The sequence below is a fragment of the Eriocheir sinensis genome, chromosome 30 (assembly GCF_024679095.1).
Source record: "Eriocheir sinensis breed Jianghai 21 chromosome 30, ASM2467909v1, whole genome shotgun sequence".
Taxonomy (NCBI): domain Eukaryota; kingdom Metazoa; phylum Arthropoda; class Malacostraca; order Decapoda; family Varunidae; genus Eriocheir; species Eriocheir sinensis.
The window spans coordinates 8,117,191-8,134,380 of NC_066538.1; the positions used below are offsets into that span (position 1 = coordinate 8,117,191).

Sequence of the window (17,190 nt, forward strand, 5' to 3'; positions counted from 1 at the left end):
CAACGATAAATTATTCCCAACACTATTCCTATTAATCTTAAGTACTATTCTTTTGCTTTCGATGGAGGAGCACGACCATTACAGAGTTAATTTATTGTGATCGTGATGGCGGCACACACTGTAAGAATACTGATGATTGTAATAAAGTTCAGTATTATTATTCCTTGACTGCTCTGTTTCCTCTTTATTATTAATTCTTCAGTGTGTGTGTGTGTGTGTGTGTGTGTGTGTGTGTGTGTGTGTGTGTGTGTGTGTGTGTGTGTTATTCAGATTAAACAATCCTACCAACAAGTAGGCAGATAAATCAATGAAGAAACAAAAGGTCATACAACACACGCTTCTATACATTGTGTACTTCAGTTCTTACCATATTGGCTTCCTCGAATTTATATTATCTGTTCTTTACAAAATCTTCAAATCCTAAACTTATGAACTGTCCCTACTTGTTTATTTTTCTCCCCCTCCCCCTCGCACTTGCCCGCTAAACACAACTTTCTGCACCCTCATCTTTGAACATAGGGAGGATTTTTAATATCAAGCACTTAACGGCAGCATTCCAAACCCGGCGGTGGCTGAGTGGTTTGCGTGCCGGTGTGGTGTCATGAGACATCCCAAGATCGTGAAACATCCCATCCTGAATACATACATGAACTTCAACACGGTACCGTGTCTTTTGTCGACTGCTTGTCAGGATCTGTCCCCTCCAAGTTTATTTATATTATTATGAAAGCAAATGATGACGTATGTAGTATGTATATAACTAGGATGTAGATGTACAGCAACGGCTCTAGTGTTCTGCAGTGTGTTCTTTTTTTCTTGATCTCCTTCTGTTCTTCTGTTTGTTGTTGTTGTCTCTTGTGTTCTTCTCTTTTCATTTTTTGTCACATTCTGTGTATATTGTCATATTTTTTCTCTTTCTGTGTATTTGTTGCGGAGTCTCTTGGTGCTCTGCGTCTCTGCTGAGGCATGGCAGCTGGCGCAGCCTCCTGCAGCAGCAGCTGCTGGCGGCAGCGCCCTGGTACCCGCACAGGAAGTGCTGGAAGTTCCCAGGTTCTCCCCCTCCGCCCCGCACATGATGCACGTTGTGCACATTGTTTCCTATCTTTGTATCATTGAGTTTTCCTCTCATTTGGAGTGTTAGCTCTATTGATGATGTATTATAGATGGTAATGATGGATATATAAGTTTCGTAAGTTCTTCACATTTTATTATATTTTATAGGCTTTTTTATTTTCTTTACTTCTTCTTTTTTTTTTTTCTTGTTTCCATTCTTCAGTAATTTTTGTCCTTAATCTTTTCTTTCTTTTCTTCTTTCTTCTTTCTTCCAGCTTGCAGCTCTCATTCTAGCTTTAATTTCTTTTTTCTAATTTTTTTTTTTTTTCATTTTTTTTACTTTTTTTTTTTTATTTGTCTTTATCTTTGTTGTTTCTTGTTTTGTTAGATGTTTGTTTTGTGTTGTGTTATTGTGTGGTATATTTATGATATATTCTAGATTGATAATTTACTCTCCATTATTCTTTTCTCTTCAGCTCTTCATCTTCAACTCTTTCAGCAGCGTGCAGTGTCTTGAATCTGGGTCTCTAATATGCATGTGTACACTTTTCTTTTCAATGATGTTGGATATCTGGATCTCTCAGTAAAATTTATTATCTCATTTCCTCCATATGGTATTGAGCGCTTACACACTTTCTAGGCTTTTTCCTCCGGTTTTATGACAGCTTTTCGCTATGATTGATTATGTAAGATTGGCCAGCTTTTTTGCCTCTTCTATCATAATTTCTTTTTTTTAGTAAAGATATTTCGTTGTTTAGTAGAGTTAGGCCCCCAGATGATTGATTTCTTCACAGATTGTATGTTTTCTATCTGTTGTGGACTATTTTCTAAGTTATAGATGATGATCTTGCTCTTATTTTTTATTTATCTCCAGTCCACATTCTCTACTTATTTCTGTTAATAGTCTAATGCTGTGTTGTGCCTCGTCTATACTGTGAGACAGTAGTAGGATATCAACAATCACTCTTCTTCTTCTTGTGACCTGTTCCGCTTTGCATCGCTTTTTCAGGACCTCCTTAGTACTTTTCTACACTTAGATGCTTCACTTAGTTACTCTGTAATAGCAAAGATTGGGTTCCGCGATGCAAAATTAAGGATGCTGGACTCTAGATTCTCTTTAAAGTGAGGATCAAAGGTGAGCTCCGTGGGGCAGCATGAGCTAAACAGGATGGTGCCATAACGGGCTGAAGCCAGCCATCAGGCCCCACCAAGAAAGCCTACTGGTGCCATAGGCAGGAAAAAAATAAAATATAAAAAAGTCAGTTATTACCAATTCAGAAACGAACAGTAGCCTCACAGCGGTTATTCGCATTTCTTAAACTTTGCATACTTAATATTCAATAAACAAATAAATGAACGCCCAACAGGCCCTGATTCTGAAAAACGGGGTTCAAAGACAAGAGACAAATGAACAAGACGGCAAAGAAAATACAGAAAAAAAGGCAACACTCACCAGGGCACATTTTCATCGTCTTCATCCTCAGTGGCAGTCGGAGTAGTAATAGTTGCAGTAGTAATAGCAGTAAACGTTATCAAACACACGCTCAAAAAGAACACTTGCTTGCCTGCGATAAGAGAAGAGAAAGAAGGGGATACAGTAGATGATTCAGCCACTGGTACCTATATGACTGTCTTATTACTAAAAAAAATATATAAATAAAAAATATAAAAAATAAATAAAATTGGTGCTTCATTTTCATACTTATTATTTTGTAGCAATATATCATCACTTTCTCCTGTATCATATAATTTTCTACTTCTGAGCAAAAACTTCCAAAATGTTCACACAATAGAAAAAAATAAGTAAGTAAACTTCTCTGTATTCCTGAGCACAAGTTCCTAAATCTTTACAAAACAGCAAAAAAGTGTCAATAAACTTGTTATTCGGCAAAACTTCCTGAACCCAAACACAACAGAAAAATTAAGCAAACTTTCTACATCCACACCTGAAAATAATAATCAGTAAATAGAGCACATATATGAATAAATAAGATAAATAAATAATAAAAGAAATGAAACAATGAGATGAATGAAATAAAACATAAATGCATAAACAGATAAATATAATAAAAGATAAATGAATAGATAAATAACAAAGACGCACACACACACACACACACACACACACACACACACACACACACAAAAGGAAGGATTAAAGATAGAAGTATAATGAAAGAAAAGAAGGAAGGAGGGAAGAAAGTGAGAGCGAAAAATGAAAGAAGAGAAGAATGAAAAGAAAGAGAAGAGGAGGAACGGGAGGAAAGAAGATACAGTAGAAAATGGACAAAGAAACAATAAAATAAAATAAAATAAAACAGATGAATGAATATATACAGTAGAAGACAAGCCCCTACAAAACAATCCTGAACTCCTACTGCAAAACAGACAGAGAACATCAACAGGAAAAACGCACAAAACTTCCCCTCACCTTCACATCGCAACGGTATGAAAGGAGAGGGAAAAAAAGCAAAAATCAACATTCCTCACATTATTCCGGCTCCTCACTTCCTTGTCCAAAAAGGCTCATGACCAACGGACAAACAAAAGAAACAAAAAATTAAAGAAAAAGGCAGAAGATGGACTTGACCATAAATGTTACTTACTCATCCTTAATTGCCTTCTTCCTTATATGGACAGGTAAGGATGGCCAGGTGAGAGAGAGAGAGAGAGAGAGAGAGAGAGAGAGAGAGAGAGAGAGAGAGAGAGAGAGAGAGAGAGAGAGAGAGAGAGAGAGAGAGAGAGAGAGAGAGAAAGCACTAAAAGACCTTCACTGACCTTAAATCTTAACCTTTCCCATCTCCAGTCGCAACACACACACACACACACACACACACACACACACACACACACACATTCTATCCTATTATCACATTCTTAGTTTTTCAATACCTCTTGACCATTTCAACACATTCAAGTCATAAGATTTTTTTTTTTTTTTTCTTCAGTGATAATATAATGTAATAATATATACTCAACACTCAAGTCAGTATTGCCAACTAATGACATTTAAGTGTAATTGAATGCCAGTTATTTTCTCTTAAACCTTTTGTTGTTGTTGTTGTTGTTGTTGTTGGAGGATCCTATCAGTTTGCAAGGCATTATTCATTTCAGTTAACTGTCTTCTTTTTCTTCTTTTTTTGTTTAGGTATGTCTTCTTTTTCTCCTTTTTTTTTTTTGTTTAATTATGTCTTTCTTTTTCTTTTCTTTTTTGTTTAGGTATGTCTTCTTTTTCTTCTTTTTTTGTTTAATTATGTCTTTCTTTTTCTTCTTTTTTTGTTTAACTATGTCCTTTTTCTTCTTTTTTTGTTTAACTCTTTTTTTTTCTTCTTTTTTTTGTTTAACTGTCTTCTTCTCTTTTTCTTCTTTTTTTTGTTTGTCCTTTTCCTTTATGGGGTTGGATATCTGTCTGTTTTCTACTTTATTTCCTTTATTTATTATTCTCTGTGTCTTTAGTATGTCGCACTTACAGCATTAACAACTTAAGTGTACCTGTATTCTTCTAGCCATACCTATTACACAGTTTTAATAATAATAATAATAATAATAATAATAATAATAATAATAATAATAATAATAATAATAATAGCACTAACACAAAAATATTATCTCCACAAATTCATGCAACACTATCAGATTCTGCTGTTAATTATTGCCTTCAACTTTCATTAGTCAACCTTTTTTTCTTCTTCTCTTCCTTCCCTTAACCTTTTCTTTCTCTTCCTTTTACTTGCAGCTCCACCCAAGGACTTTTTTTCTACCTGCCTCGTGTACCATCCATGTACGGCTTGGTTACACACACACACACGAGGAAAGATGAAAGGTAAAAGTAATGAAAGATAAAAGGAAGGACAGAAGAAAGTGAAAGGGAAAAATGGAAGAAGAGAAGAAAAAAAAGAAGGGGAAAAGGAGGAGGAAAGGAAGGAAAGGAGGAGGAGGAAAGGGAGGAAAGAAGATAATGTAGAAAATGGACAGAGAAAGAAAAAAGGAAGGTGAAAATGGAGGAAGGGAATAAAAAGGAGAGGGGAAAGAGAGGAAAGGAAGAACAAGTAGGAAATGGACACACAATCACACACACACACACACACACACAACAAACACAAAAAAAACAAAAAAATTGCAATGGATGTGGTCAAGGATGGTTAACGTTCATTTCATTCCCTCCACTTTTTTTTTTTTTTAACTCCTCACCCTCTCCATCAACTTAAATCACTCCCTCACTCCACCTTTCTGCTTCCACTTTCACTCTCTGACCACCACCTGATGCTTCTACTGATTGCAAACTACTATGCTTCTACCTGCTGGCTCACTAATTATCTTCCTTTTACCTGTTTCAATGCCAGGTGTGTGCTTTCCTTACACCTGAGAAGCATGACGTTGGAGGCAGTAATGGATCTTCTTGTCATTTTAGCTTTTAATTTACTCTTGTCTTGTTCTGCACAGTCGCATTTCTTTCCTCGTTTTAGCTCGCTGGTTTTGATTTTATTTGCTCTTATGTTTGAGATGTTTGTTTTCCTTTCTTCCGATATCTATAAAATTGTATGCAGTCGGGATTGTTTTTTTTTTTGGGGGGGGGTTTGTTTCTTAAGTTATTTTCTCTTATTTTTTTCTTCCCCTCTTTATTTCCTCTCCTTTCATTACCCTTTTTCCTCAACCATTCACTCTTTTCTTCTATTTCCTCTTTGTCTAGTGACCAACTCAAGGGCAAAAACAAAGGGAAAAAATGGTAAAAGGTATTCCTGACGTCTTATTATCACACAATTTTCTGACTGACTAATTTGTATCTACGTTGTCTTCCCTGCTTCTGTCATCCATAATATTGTTAGCAGTAATGCATTTTGTCTCACACTACACTACTACAATTTCTTATAATCATCATCTATTTGGCTACATTTAATTTTCTGACTCATTAATTTTCATTCTAATTTCCTATTTCTGCTTCTTCATCCATAATATTGTAAATAGTAATGCATCTTGGCACACACCATGCTACTGCAATTTTTCCTTATCGTCTTCTGCAAGGTCACATTCAATTTTCTGATTCATTAATTTTCATCATAATTTGCTATCCCTGCCTCTGTTCATCCATAATACAGTAAGAAGTAATGAACCTTATGACACATTACTGCTTCTTATCATGGTTTTTTTAGTCATATTCAATTTACTGAGTAATTAGTTATCCTCATAATTTGCCATCCCTGCCCTTATCAGTTACAAATTTTATTCCCTTTGAGCTTTCCCTTTAACTGTAAAAAACTATGAAAAATTCTGAACCTGTACTGTCATTTTTTTTCCATATAATTCTGGGACACCACTACTCTCTATCGCTCCCCTTCTGCTTTCTTGACACTCCACACATTAACTGACACACACACAACCTAACTTTCCTTCTATAACTGCAGTAACAAATATCATCTTATGGTCCTCATCTGATTCATTTAGACTCCACTTAGAAACTGATACCCCCCAAAATACACACCACACACTCAAGGGACACATGATAATAACACCACCAGCCAGTGTCTTTTTTAGATATGTATTAATCTTGAAAACATGTGAGAATGTCCCACAGTACATGCCCTTTACAGCATCAAAAAATATACTGTATCTGTTGAATGATTCCCTAGAACCACTGCAAGAAATTATAATGTTAGTACTAGTAGTAGTAGTAGTAGTAGTAGTAGTAGTAGTAGTAGTAATAGTAATAGTAGTAGTAGTAGTAGTAGCAAATACTGGTAATTAACTTAATGTATACTGAATAATAACAAAGATTGCACTATACATCTTGAAATTATACATATTACACCAGCGACGAAGGTAGTAATAGTAATAATAATAATAATAATAATAATAATAATAATAATAATAATAATAATAATAATAATAATAATAATAACAACAGTTCCATAGTACCTACAAGGCCCCGTTTATACTCAGGAAAGAATATACAATAATGAACAAAGTACAAAATGCAGATGCATCAATGAATAAAACAACGTAACCAACCTCACAATAATACTTATTGATAATCATAATGATAATAATGCATACATCCATCTTTTCCTAAACATTGTAATATAGAAGCAACCTAAATCTAGTCATGTATATACAAAGTCAGTGACCTATTACCATATATCAAACACACACACACACACACACACACACACACAATTTACCCCCAGCCACTCATAAGAAACACAGGTAACATACTTCTACACAGATGACAGTAGCAGAGAGACAGACAGACAGACCATGACAAGCGGATAAAAATGAACGAGTTACACAATAATTGCGTCATTTTGTCATGAGAGGAAGCGAGAAGTTATATGTTTGTGTATGATGAATAATGAAAACACTTGAAGACGTACCAATTTAGACATCTTCAAAGCCAGAAAATCTAGCATCATAATATAATTTGAGGTATACATTAGTATGTATGAAGACTTTCAGAATCAAGAGAAAAATGGCAGAATATATATTTACTGTTGAAGGGAATAACATTTGTAAACATCATCTTACAAGTGGCACATACATACTGCACGTGTAAAAGAAATAAAGGGGGGATACTTATTTTGAAATTTATTAATCAAAAACAAGCTTGTGTCAATGTTATCTTTCTTGCACTTTAACATCTGATCAGACTCCACACACACACACACACACACACACACACACACACACACACACACACACACAATCACAGTCTATAATTAGTATTCTCCATAAAGCACAACCTACATTGGTGGTGGATTGATCAGAGGCGGGAAAAATTGGACAACTGTGTCTACCGAACTCTCGAGAAATCTGAGACGAGAGAATGACAAAATATGTGATGGTTTAAACACTGTCTTGCCTTTCTTTTGTGACCTAAATATATTCCTACAGGTGATGCTGATTTGTGAATGTGCTTCTGATAAACATAAGGAGGAAAAAAAAACATAAATCAACGGAGGAAATGAAGGTGAAAAAAAACTGTTTTCCTTTTCTACAAGCTAAATAAATTTCTAAGTGTAATGCTGATTTGTGAATGGGCTTACAACATACTGAAGAAAACAAAACAAAAAAAACAGGAGGTACTGAGGGTAAGAGAAAAAAATATAACCTGTAGCATGTGAAAATTATAAGTATAATGCTAATTTATGAATGTCCTTGTGCTAAATATAGGGAAAGAAAAATAGAATATGTGAAGTAAGGGAAAAATGAATAACCTGTAACATATGAAAACTATTAGTGAAGGTGCATGTGTTGTAAAGAAAATATAGAGTATAAGAAATATAAGTGAAAATATAGAAGAAACATAGGTGGAAGAGGTAACCAGAAGAATGTGAGCAGCACTGTAGTTAATGAAGAATGTGAGAAATAGAGGTGAAAACATAAGTGAAATATAGATGAAGAGATAACAAAAAGAATGTGAATATGTGCAGTTAATAAGGAATGCAAGAAATATAGAGGCAAAATATAGACAATATGGATGAAGAAATAACCAGAAGAATGTGAATACCAGTGCAGGTTTACAATCTATCTTGTACTATTTCTAACTGTGCCTCAAGGTTGTGTCAAGGCGCTGGGAGCAGGTGTGAGGTGTGAACTAGGGTGAGACAAGAGTGACGTGGGACAAGACATTCTAAACTTCCTTATATGGAAGGTAAATGGGTTGGTAGGTAGTGTGTGCTCTCTCTCTCTCTCTCTCTCTCTCTCTCTCTCTCTCTCTCTCTCTCCAATAAACAAATGACAGAATTAAGGTTAACCTCCCTCACATTTACATATTCCATACTTTCCTATCTTCCTGCTGATGATATGAAAAAAGAGCCAATGATAAAAAAAAAGATAATATTATAAAATCAAAACAATTTCCACAGACTTTTGAGCACAGTAACCTAAAGACAAAATATCAGTGCAAGCTCCCTCACACTGGCATATCAAAATGGTGGTGTAAATGAGAATAATGTGTATGAATGAAGAGGAAAAATGAAAAAGTAGTACACAAGAACCAACATCGTCAATTGGCTTTTAAACGAAGTCCAGCCAGTCCAGTCAGACTCACAATTGTTCAAATAAAGCACATTTCAATGAGGCAGAGAAATGAGGAGGGAGAGAGGAAGTAATCTTTTAGTGTGCAAAAAGTCCATTAAATAAAGAATAAATAAATTACATTTTTAGGATATTAAGATTCTGGTAATTATGCAGCAGAAGTGGGTGTGTTATTTTCAAGACAGACTTCTTTTCATGGGCATATTTTTTTGGGGGGGTGTATAATTTTCTTCTGCGGAATCTATAGTTGTTGCTTTTTGTGGTAAGGATGTTGGGGGAACATTTCCTGCAGTGCACTGAGCCCCACCCTGACACATCAATAGTCACTCCCTGCATCTTAATAAGGTAATAATTATTTCTCATCTAACCCAACCCTTAATGGAGGGGCTGTGCCACCCTTCACTCTCCGAACTCATAACGGAGGGGCTCCGCCCACCTTGACTTTTTCCCTATGGCCGCTTAATTAATAAGGTAAGAACTCCTCTTTCTTAGTAATCATGCAGAACATTTGCGATGCCGAATAAATTCACTTGACCATACCGAGGCATATACACTACGTTACGGATAACCCGTGTGCTTGAAACAGCACCCCAACCCATATCACCGTCAGTACCTGTGAAATGAGTTTTCCATAATCCTGCAACCCCTCGTGGACACTAATGTATCCTCCCCATGTGCTCTTGACGAGTAACAGTCTCAATACCTGTGAGCGCAACACTCTTCTCAACGCTAAATTCTACCTGCCGTAACCCTGAGACTCAGTCACTTATTTCCTCCCCCGCGCCGAGCCGCCACCAGCAGCACACCCTGCCCGCAGCCCCGCTAACCTTTCTCGGTCCTTCCTCCCTCCCCGAACCCTTAAATCATATTTGCGTGGAAAATTAAAGTTAAAATCTAGCTAAAACACGAGGAATAATGGAAATTCACCTGGCCGGCCGCGCGAGGGTCACGATGAGTCGTCGCTTGCTCGAAGCAATGGTTGGCGATGCGCTTTTGTTATTTTATAATACAAACTTTCTGAGGTAATGTTGCAAAAATTCACCCAATCAGAAATGTTCTCCATAAATCAGTGACTTTTTTTTCTTTACTATGTAACTAGATAGAGAGGAACTAACAAAAAAACAGCTAATAGATGCGCATTTGTATACTTTGTTGTTCTTTTCTTATTAAATGAATGGTGATACGCAAGCAACTGATAAAAGAATATAACGAATAGATAAAAAAATAAAACCAAATTACGTAAACTCAGCCAATATATACTATAACAAGCCCAACCAAACCGAACCAGCTGAGCACCGAATCCACTCACCCTTCCTCTCCTTCCCTTTTTACTCACGAATACCAATTAAATTTACTTCCCTTACCGAAAAGGAATAGAAAGGCATCTGATAGAGATAATTAAAACCCAATAATAAACAAAAACGACCCCAGGCATGCTATATTTAGGCTAACAAAAACAACACTAATACCATACAGCCAATCCTTCCAACTCTCTCACACGTGCACATATATACACGTCCTGTTCTTGTATTAAGGCGCCACCTGTGACCTGACCACTGAACATGACCCACGAAGAGAGAGAGAGAGAGAGAGAGAGAGAGAGAGAGGCCAAGGAGAACAACCTATTTCTCCCACCAGACATGAAAGGCCATAATTGTTTCCCGCCCTTCCTATACACAACTATGTTCGTGTTTGTGGCGGGTCGAAAATATGTTAGTGATTGCTTCTAAACTTCACTCAAGACTTCTCACGTGTGTAGAACTGAGAACTGAGTAATCGTGTATAAACTATCGTACGTCACTTTATTTTACCTTTTTTTTAGTAATACTTGAAATAATGATGAAGAATGGACACGCATGACTATTTTTCCTGATTTCTTTATGAATGAAGGGACAGACTGTTGAAATATGAGATGTAATAAGATATCTTACTTCCTCTCTTCTTCCTCTCCCCCTTCCCTTCCTTTCTAAATACCCCGTACCTACACAGACATCATCTTCCTTCTCCTTCCTCTTCTTCCTATCTATTTAGTACGCCGTACCTACGCAGACATCACCTTCCCTCTCCTCCTCCTCCTCCTCCTCCTCTTTCCTTCTGTCTGTTTCAGTGCCCCTTCAACCCCTATTTCCCCTTCTAATAAACCAAGACAAAGAAAACGGAAAACGTAAAGTAGAAAACACACAAATGATTAGATACCTTACTCTTCTTCTTCTTCCTCTCTTCCTCCCTTACTATCTATGCCGTACCAACACAGACATTACCTTCCCTCTTCTTCCTCTTCTTCCTTCCTTACTATCTATGCCGTACCAACACAGACATTACCTTCCCTCTTCTTCCTCTTCTTCCTTCCTTACTATCTATGCCGTACCAACACAGACATTACCTTCCCTCTTCTTCCTCTTCTTCCTTCCTTACTATCTATGCCGTACCAACACAGACATTACCTTCCCTCTTCTTCCTCTTCTTCCTTCCTTCCTATCTACGCCGTACCTAACAGACATTACCTTCCCTCTTCTTTATTCCTTCCTTCTTATCTACGTCGTACCTACACAGACATAACCTTCCCTCTTCTTCCTCTTCTTCCTTCCTTCTTATCTACGCCGTACCTACACAGACATTACCTTCCCTCTTCTTCCTCTTCTTCCTTCCTTCTTATCTATGCCGTACCTACACAGACATTACTTTCCCTCTCCCCCTCCTTCTCTTTCCTTCCGTCTGTCTGTTTGAGTGCCCCTTCAATCCTTCTTTCCCCAACTAATAAAAATAAAATAAGACAAAAAGAAAACGGATAGCGGAAAGTAGAAAACACAAGAATGATAGGAAAAAATGATAATACGTCTGTCTGTTTGAGTGCCCCCTGTGATCCTTCTCTCCTCGACTAATAAAAATAAACCAAGACAGGAAGAAAACGGGAAGCGGAAAGTAGAAAACAAAAGAATGATAGGAAAAAATGATAATACGTCTGTCTGTTTGAGTGCCCCCTGTGATCCTTCTCTCCTCGACTAATAAAAATAAACCAAGACAGGAAGAAAACGGGAAGCGGAAAGTAAAACACAGACAAATGATGGGAAAAAACAGATGAAAAATACATATGCTAAAAAAATTACAGGTCTGTTTGAGTGCCCCTTGTGACAAGAAAATAGAAATGGTTAATAAGTGTAAGTTGGTGACATGAAAGTAATAATTTGTAATATAAGGCTCCCGTATCCTACAAAAAAAAGTTAAAGGCAAAATGCGGGAAAGGTAAAAATATCTTAAACAGTATATGGCACATCGCACCTTACATAATAATAATAATAATAATAATAATAATAATAATAATAATAATAATGCAACACCGTCACCTACATTAGCAATACCTTAGCTACATTGCACTACAGTTTTGTGAGTATTGATAAACATATGTCGCCTACTAACGCACGCTTACATAATGCAACATATAATAACATGTGCACAGGCAAACAAAAATAACAAAAACGAAGGATAACATAATGCACATGAAAGCGAATTAACACAACAAACGAAAACAATCATGATATATCACAAAGCCACGACGCCCATCAGGTCAAATCAAAGACATTAATAACTCGATACAAGAAGGAAGTTAACCTAATATTGAAATGAAAAGCAGACGTAATAATTAGTGATAAGAAATATTATCACACAAAAATTCTCTTTTCAAAAGCAGATACAGGGAGAAAGATTTGTGACGGGAGACTTTTGCTCATAATAAGAGACTAACGCAACAAATAAAGAAATGCGTTACCAAATATATAATGGGACGCAATAATGAATAAATAAACGAGTAAATAAAAACAAAAGCAGCAAAATAAAAATAAAAAATCTTACTTTCCACTGATTCAAAATAATAATAATAAGACTAATCAAATCGTGTTTAAACGACTGATTTGAAGGGAAAAAAATGCCAGTGTGGTTTGGGGGTTGATGAGAGAGAGAGAGAGAGAGAGAGAGAGAGAGAGAGAGAGAGAGAGAGAGAGAGAGAGAGAGAGAGGGGGGGGGGTATGAATAAACTAGAGAAAATAAGGCTTAGCAATCACCAATCACCAATCTGTGTCCCGGGGTAATGGGCTCCCTCCCACCACAGGCTCAAGGGCCAATGTTACAGAGATGAGCACCGATCCCACGCGCTGCTACAGCGTATGCCCCCAACTTTACCTTTACTAATCACCAATCTCTCTCTCTCTCTCTCTCTCTCTCTCTCTCTCTCTCTCTCTCCGCCTAGCCCTAGTATCGGCTACGGTGACTATACAATTAGTCATCACGCTAACAGACTAAATATAGTCCGACAGTTTCATCGTAACGACCAAAAGACCTCTTCCCAGTTTCTTTCTCCGCCCACAGACGGGAGACTACGGAAAATATGGCGCGATATTGTATTATAGTGAGGAACGATAAAGAGTGTAGTGCTATGGAAAGGTATAGTGTATCAACAAGCAGAAGAGAGGACCAAGAGGAAGAGGACCTATGAAGGGCTACAAAGCGATACAGGTCTAAAGAAAAAGAGGATCGAGCCAGAGACTAGGAGAGATATGCTGCGTCATTACCGCGCGAAATTCAAATTGAAGATGATACAAGTGGTGTGTGTGTGTGTGTGTGTGTGTGTGTGTGTGTGTGTGTGTGTGTGTGTGTGTGTATCCACTAGGTATTTCCGAGATGCTGACGATACCTACAGCACAAAAATCACAATTGTATCAGAATCAATTTGAATTTTGCTCGACTCTCGGTACCTGTGATCATGTTGGTCAATCTCTTCTATTCCATTGCTCGACCCTTGCAATAATTCGGTCAGTAAGGATATTTAATGATTTTCTTGATAATGTGAAGCTCCGGCCCTTAATCTCAATCATATCAGGCCTTACGCACCGACATTTGATAAGGCTGTCGTAGAAGTTTTTTTGTGTCTTTCCATGAGGGGTAGTGAGGTTTGACAAGGCTTGTGCACCATGAACGTGAGAAACACTAAAAAGAACCCAACTAATCTCCTTTGTGGCCTTGGGAAACCTTTAGTGTGAGCCAAAAGCGTCTGAGAATACTGGCCATATACTCAAACATTTGGGGCCTGAGCACACACACTTTGTAAAGGCTTCCGTAGAGTTTTGTTAGTATTTTCATGAGGGGTAGTTTTAAGAGCCTAGTGATAGTTTGGCAAGGCTTCTGGGCCATGAACGTGAAAAACACTCATGAGACCCAGAGTAACATCCTTTGTGACCCTGGGAAATATTTGTTGTGGGAGCCGAAAGTAAGAACATAAGAACATAAGAACGTAAGGAACTCTTGTAATCCTGACCCCACCTTACCTCACCATCCATGAATTTATCCAACCAGTCCACTGGTAAACCAATTCTTGCCTATGTCTTTGTTGAATCTGAATTTATCTAACTTAAAACCATTGCTACGTGTCCTATCTGGTTCTTTTACAACCAAAACCCTATTGACATCCCCTTTATTAGAGCCCTTCATCCAAGTATAGACTTCGAGACGTCTGAGAATTTATAGACTTGTCTGAGAATAAGGGTCGCGCGCGGTTCCATAAATTTATATAAAAAAATTCTTCGTAAATTTTGTGGCGCAGTGGTCGAATGGGTTAGAGCGCTGAGCCATAGAAGTGAAGAGCCAGTAATAGTCGGTTTGAACCCCGTCAGGAAGAGCATCCGATTATTAGGCAAGATCTGGAGACTTTGGGAGGAGGTCTTTGAAGTCATTACACCTTATTATAAAGAGGAAACGAATATACAATTAACACAACCAAGCCAGTCATCACACATCGAGGAAAAACAGATTCACCGAGGATAACAAGAGAAAGTATTTACGTTCATAGAAAAAAAAAAAAAAAAAAAAAAAGATATCGTAAAACTTCTAAATCTTCATGTCAAATAAAATGAAAATAAGAATGATACTTAATAACTAGTCATTACACATCAAGAAAAATATATTAACCGAGGATATCAAGTCAAAGTATTCACGCTCATAGACAAAAAATACAATAAAATAAAATATAGTGTACCATAAAACCTTAAAATCTTCATCTGCCAATATAAACCTAAGTAATACAATGATCAAAAGCAAAATACCAATCATTCAAAATAACACAATAAATCCAATACACAATTATGATGATTTCTGAGTGGACACATTTTTTCTTCTAATTTTAAGCTATATTGTTGTTGTTGTTGTTGTTGTTCACTGTCGTATGGATGAGTATTTGCTCCCTATTCTTTGCACGCTCTAGTTTATATATCTTCTATCTCACTGTTTGGCAAATTGAATATTCCTACTATATCACACTATGGCAACTCTTTTTTTCATATTCACTTAAGCACTAGATTACGTTTTCTGTTATTTAAGTCCTATAGTCCTACCAATAATTATCTTTTTATGTTTAGTAATATATTAAAGTTTACCTTCATTACCGTCTTCTAAGTCTAATCCTATCAATGATTTTCTTTCACTATGGCACTACGTCACATTCTTTATTTTCCTATTTTCCCACTTTTTTTTAATTTCAGTATATCACGTTCTCTTTTTCTCGTATTTTCCTTTTGATATCTTTCTTCCATTTCAGAACTATTTCAGGTTTCCTTTCTTTTCCTATAATTCTGCCAATCAATTTCCTTCACTTCAGCACTACATGGTTTTCTTCCTTTTTCCTCTAAGCCTAACATTCATTTTCCTTCACTTCTGCTCTACATCATGTTTTCTTCCTTTTTCCTCTAAGCCTAACATTCATTTTCCTTCACTTCTGCTGTTTTCTTCCTTTTCCTCTAAGCCTAACATTCATTTCCCTTCACTTCAGCTCTATATCATGTTTTCTTCCTTTTTCCTCTAAGCCTAACATTCATTTTCCTTCATTTCTGCTCTACATCATGTTTTCTTTCTTTCTTCTCTAAGTCATTTTCTTCCCCTTTACCACTACTTCACAATCTCTTTCATTACCATCTAACCTCATATTTTTCTTTCCCTATTTTGCTGCTAATATATTTTCGTTTCACCTCAGCACATCACGTTTTCTCTCATTAAAGTCATCTAAACCTACCGATCGTTTTCTTTCACTTTCTCACTATATCCCGTTTTCTATCCTACCTTTTAAACATGCAATAATTCATCTCTATGTCCACTTTGTTCACTGTGTTGTATTGCACATGCGTAAATAGTCTATTGCACATCCTAACTAAAGTGAACAGTTGGTAGGCTATTTATAGTTTTATTTTTCTCTCTCTAGACTGATTGGTAAAGGAACGACTCACAGTGTTCCCTTAAGATTACCATAAAAAGAAACTAAGGATAAAACCACTTCAGGATCAACACAAACCAGTAACGTAAAACGATATAAAACAACGAACAGACGGAGTGACATAAACGTTACTCATTGGGTCGTATTATAAAACACTTCGTCGCCCAAGAACACACATTTAACAAGGCTTTCGTAGTTGTGGGCATTTCCAGTAGTTTTTATGACCCTGGTGGTAGTTTGCCCCTCCCTCTGTACTGTGAACCTGAAGAAACACTCATTAGAAATTTTTTGGGCATTTCCAGTAGTTTTATGACCCTAGTGGTAGTTTGACCCTCCCTCTGTACCGTGAACCTGAAGAAACACTCATTAGGAATTTTTTGGGCATTTCCAGGAGTAGTTTTATGACCCTAGTGGTAGTTTGACCCTCTCTCTGTACCGTGAACCTGAAGAAACAGTCATTAGAACTTTTGGGGCATTTCCAGGAGTAGTTTTATGACCCTGGTGGTAGTTTGACCCTCCCTCTGTACCGTGAACCTGAAGAAACACTCATTATAACTTTTGGGGCATTTCCAGGAGTAGTTTTATGACCCTGGTGGTAGTTTGACCCTCCCTCTGTACCGTGAACCTGAAGAAACACTAATTAGAACTTTTTGGGCATTTCCAGGAGTAGTTTTATGACCCTGGTGGTAGTTTGACCCTCCCTCTGTACCGTGAACCTGAAGAAACACTAGGAGAACCCGACTGACCCCCTCTTTGACCTTTAGAAATAGCTGATGTGAGAAGCGAACGTGTCTTGTAATATCGACCATAATATCACTCGAGAAACGAAGAAACAAACACTCGATGAAATAAAT

At 36.9% G+C, this 17,190-nt stretch overlaps 1 protein-coding gene across 28 annotated transcripts in view; it reads right to left on the reverse strand.

Annotated features, from left to right (window-relative positions):
• Positions 1-6,570: 6,570 nt before the first annotated feature.
• LOC127005543 (kinase D-interacting substrate of 220 kDa B-like) overlaps positions 6,571-17,190 on the reverse strand; it is a 148,190-nt gene continuing 137,570 nt past the window's right edge. For 5 of the 28 annotated variants that reach the window (XM_050874468.1, XM_050874469.1, XM_050874470.1 and 2 more), the window contains one exon: positions 11,418-17,190. This exon is cut by the window's right edge and continues 1,527 nt beyond it. The gene's annotated coding sequence lies outside the window, so the exon portion shown is untranslated. The other 23 variants (XM_050874475.1, XM_050874474.1, XR_007758698.1 and 20 more) reach the window with 22 other exon arrangements.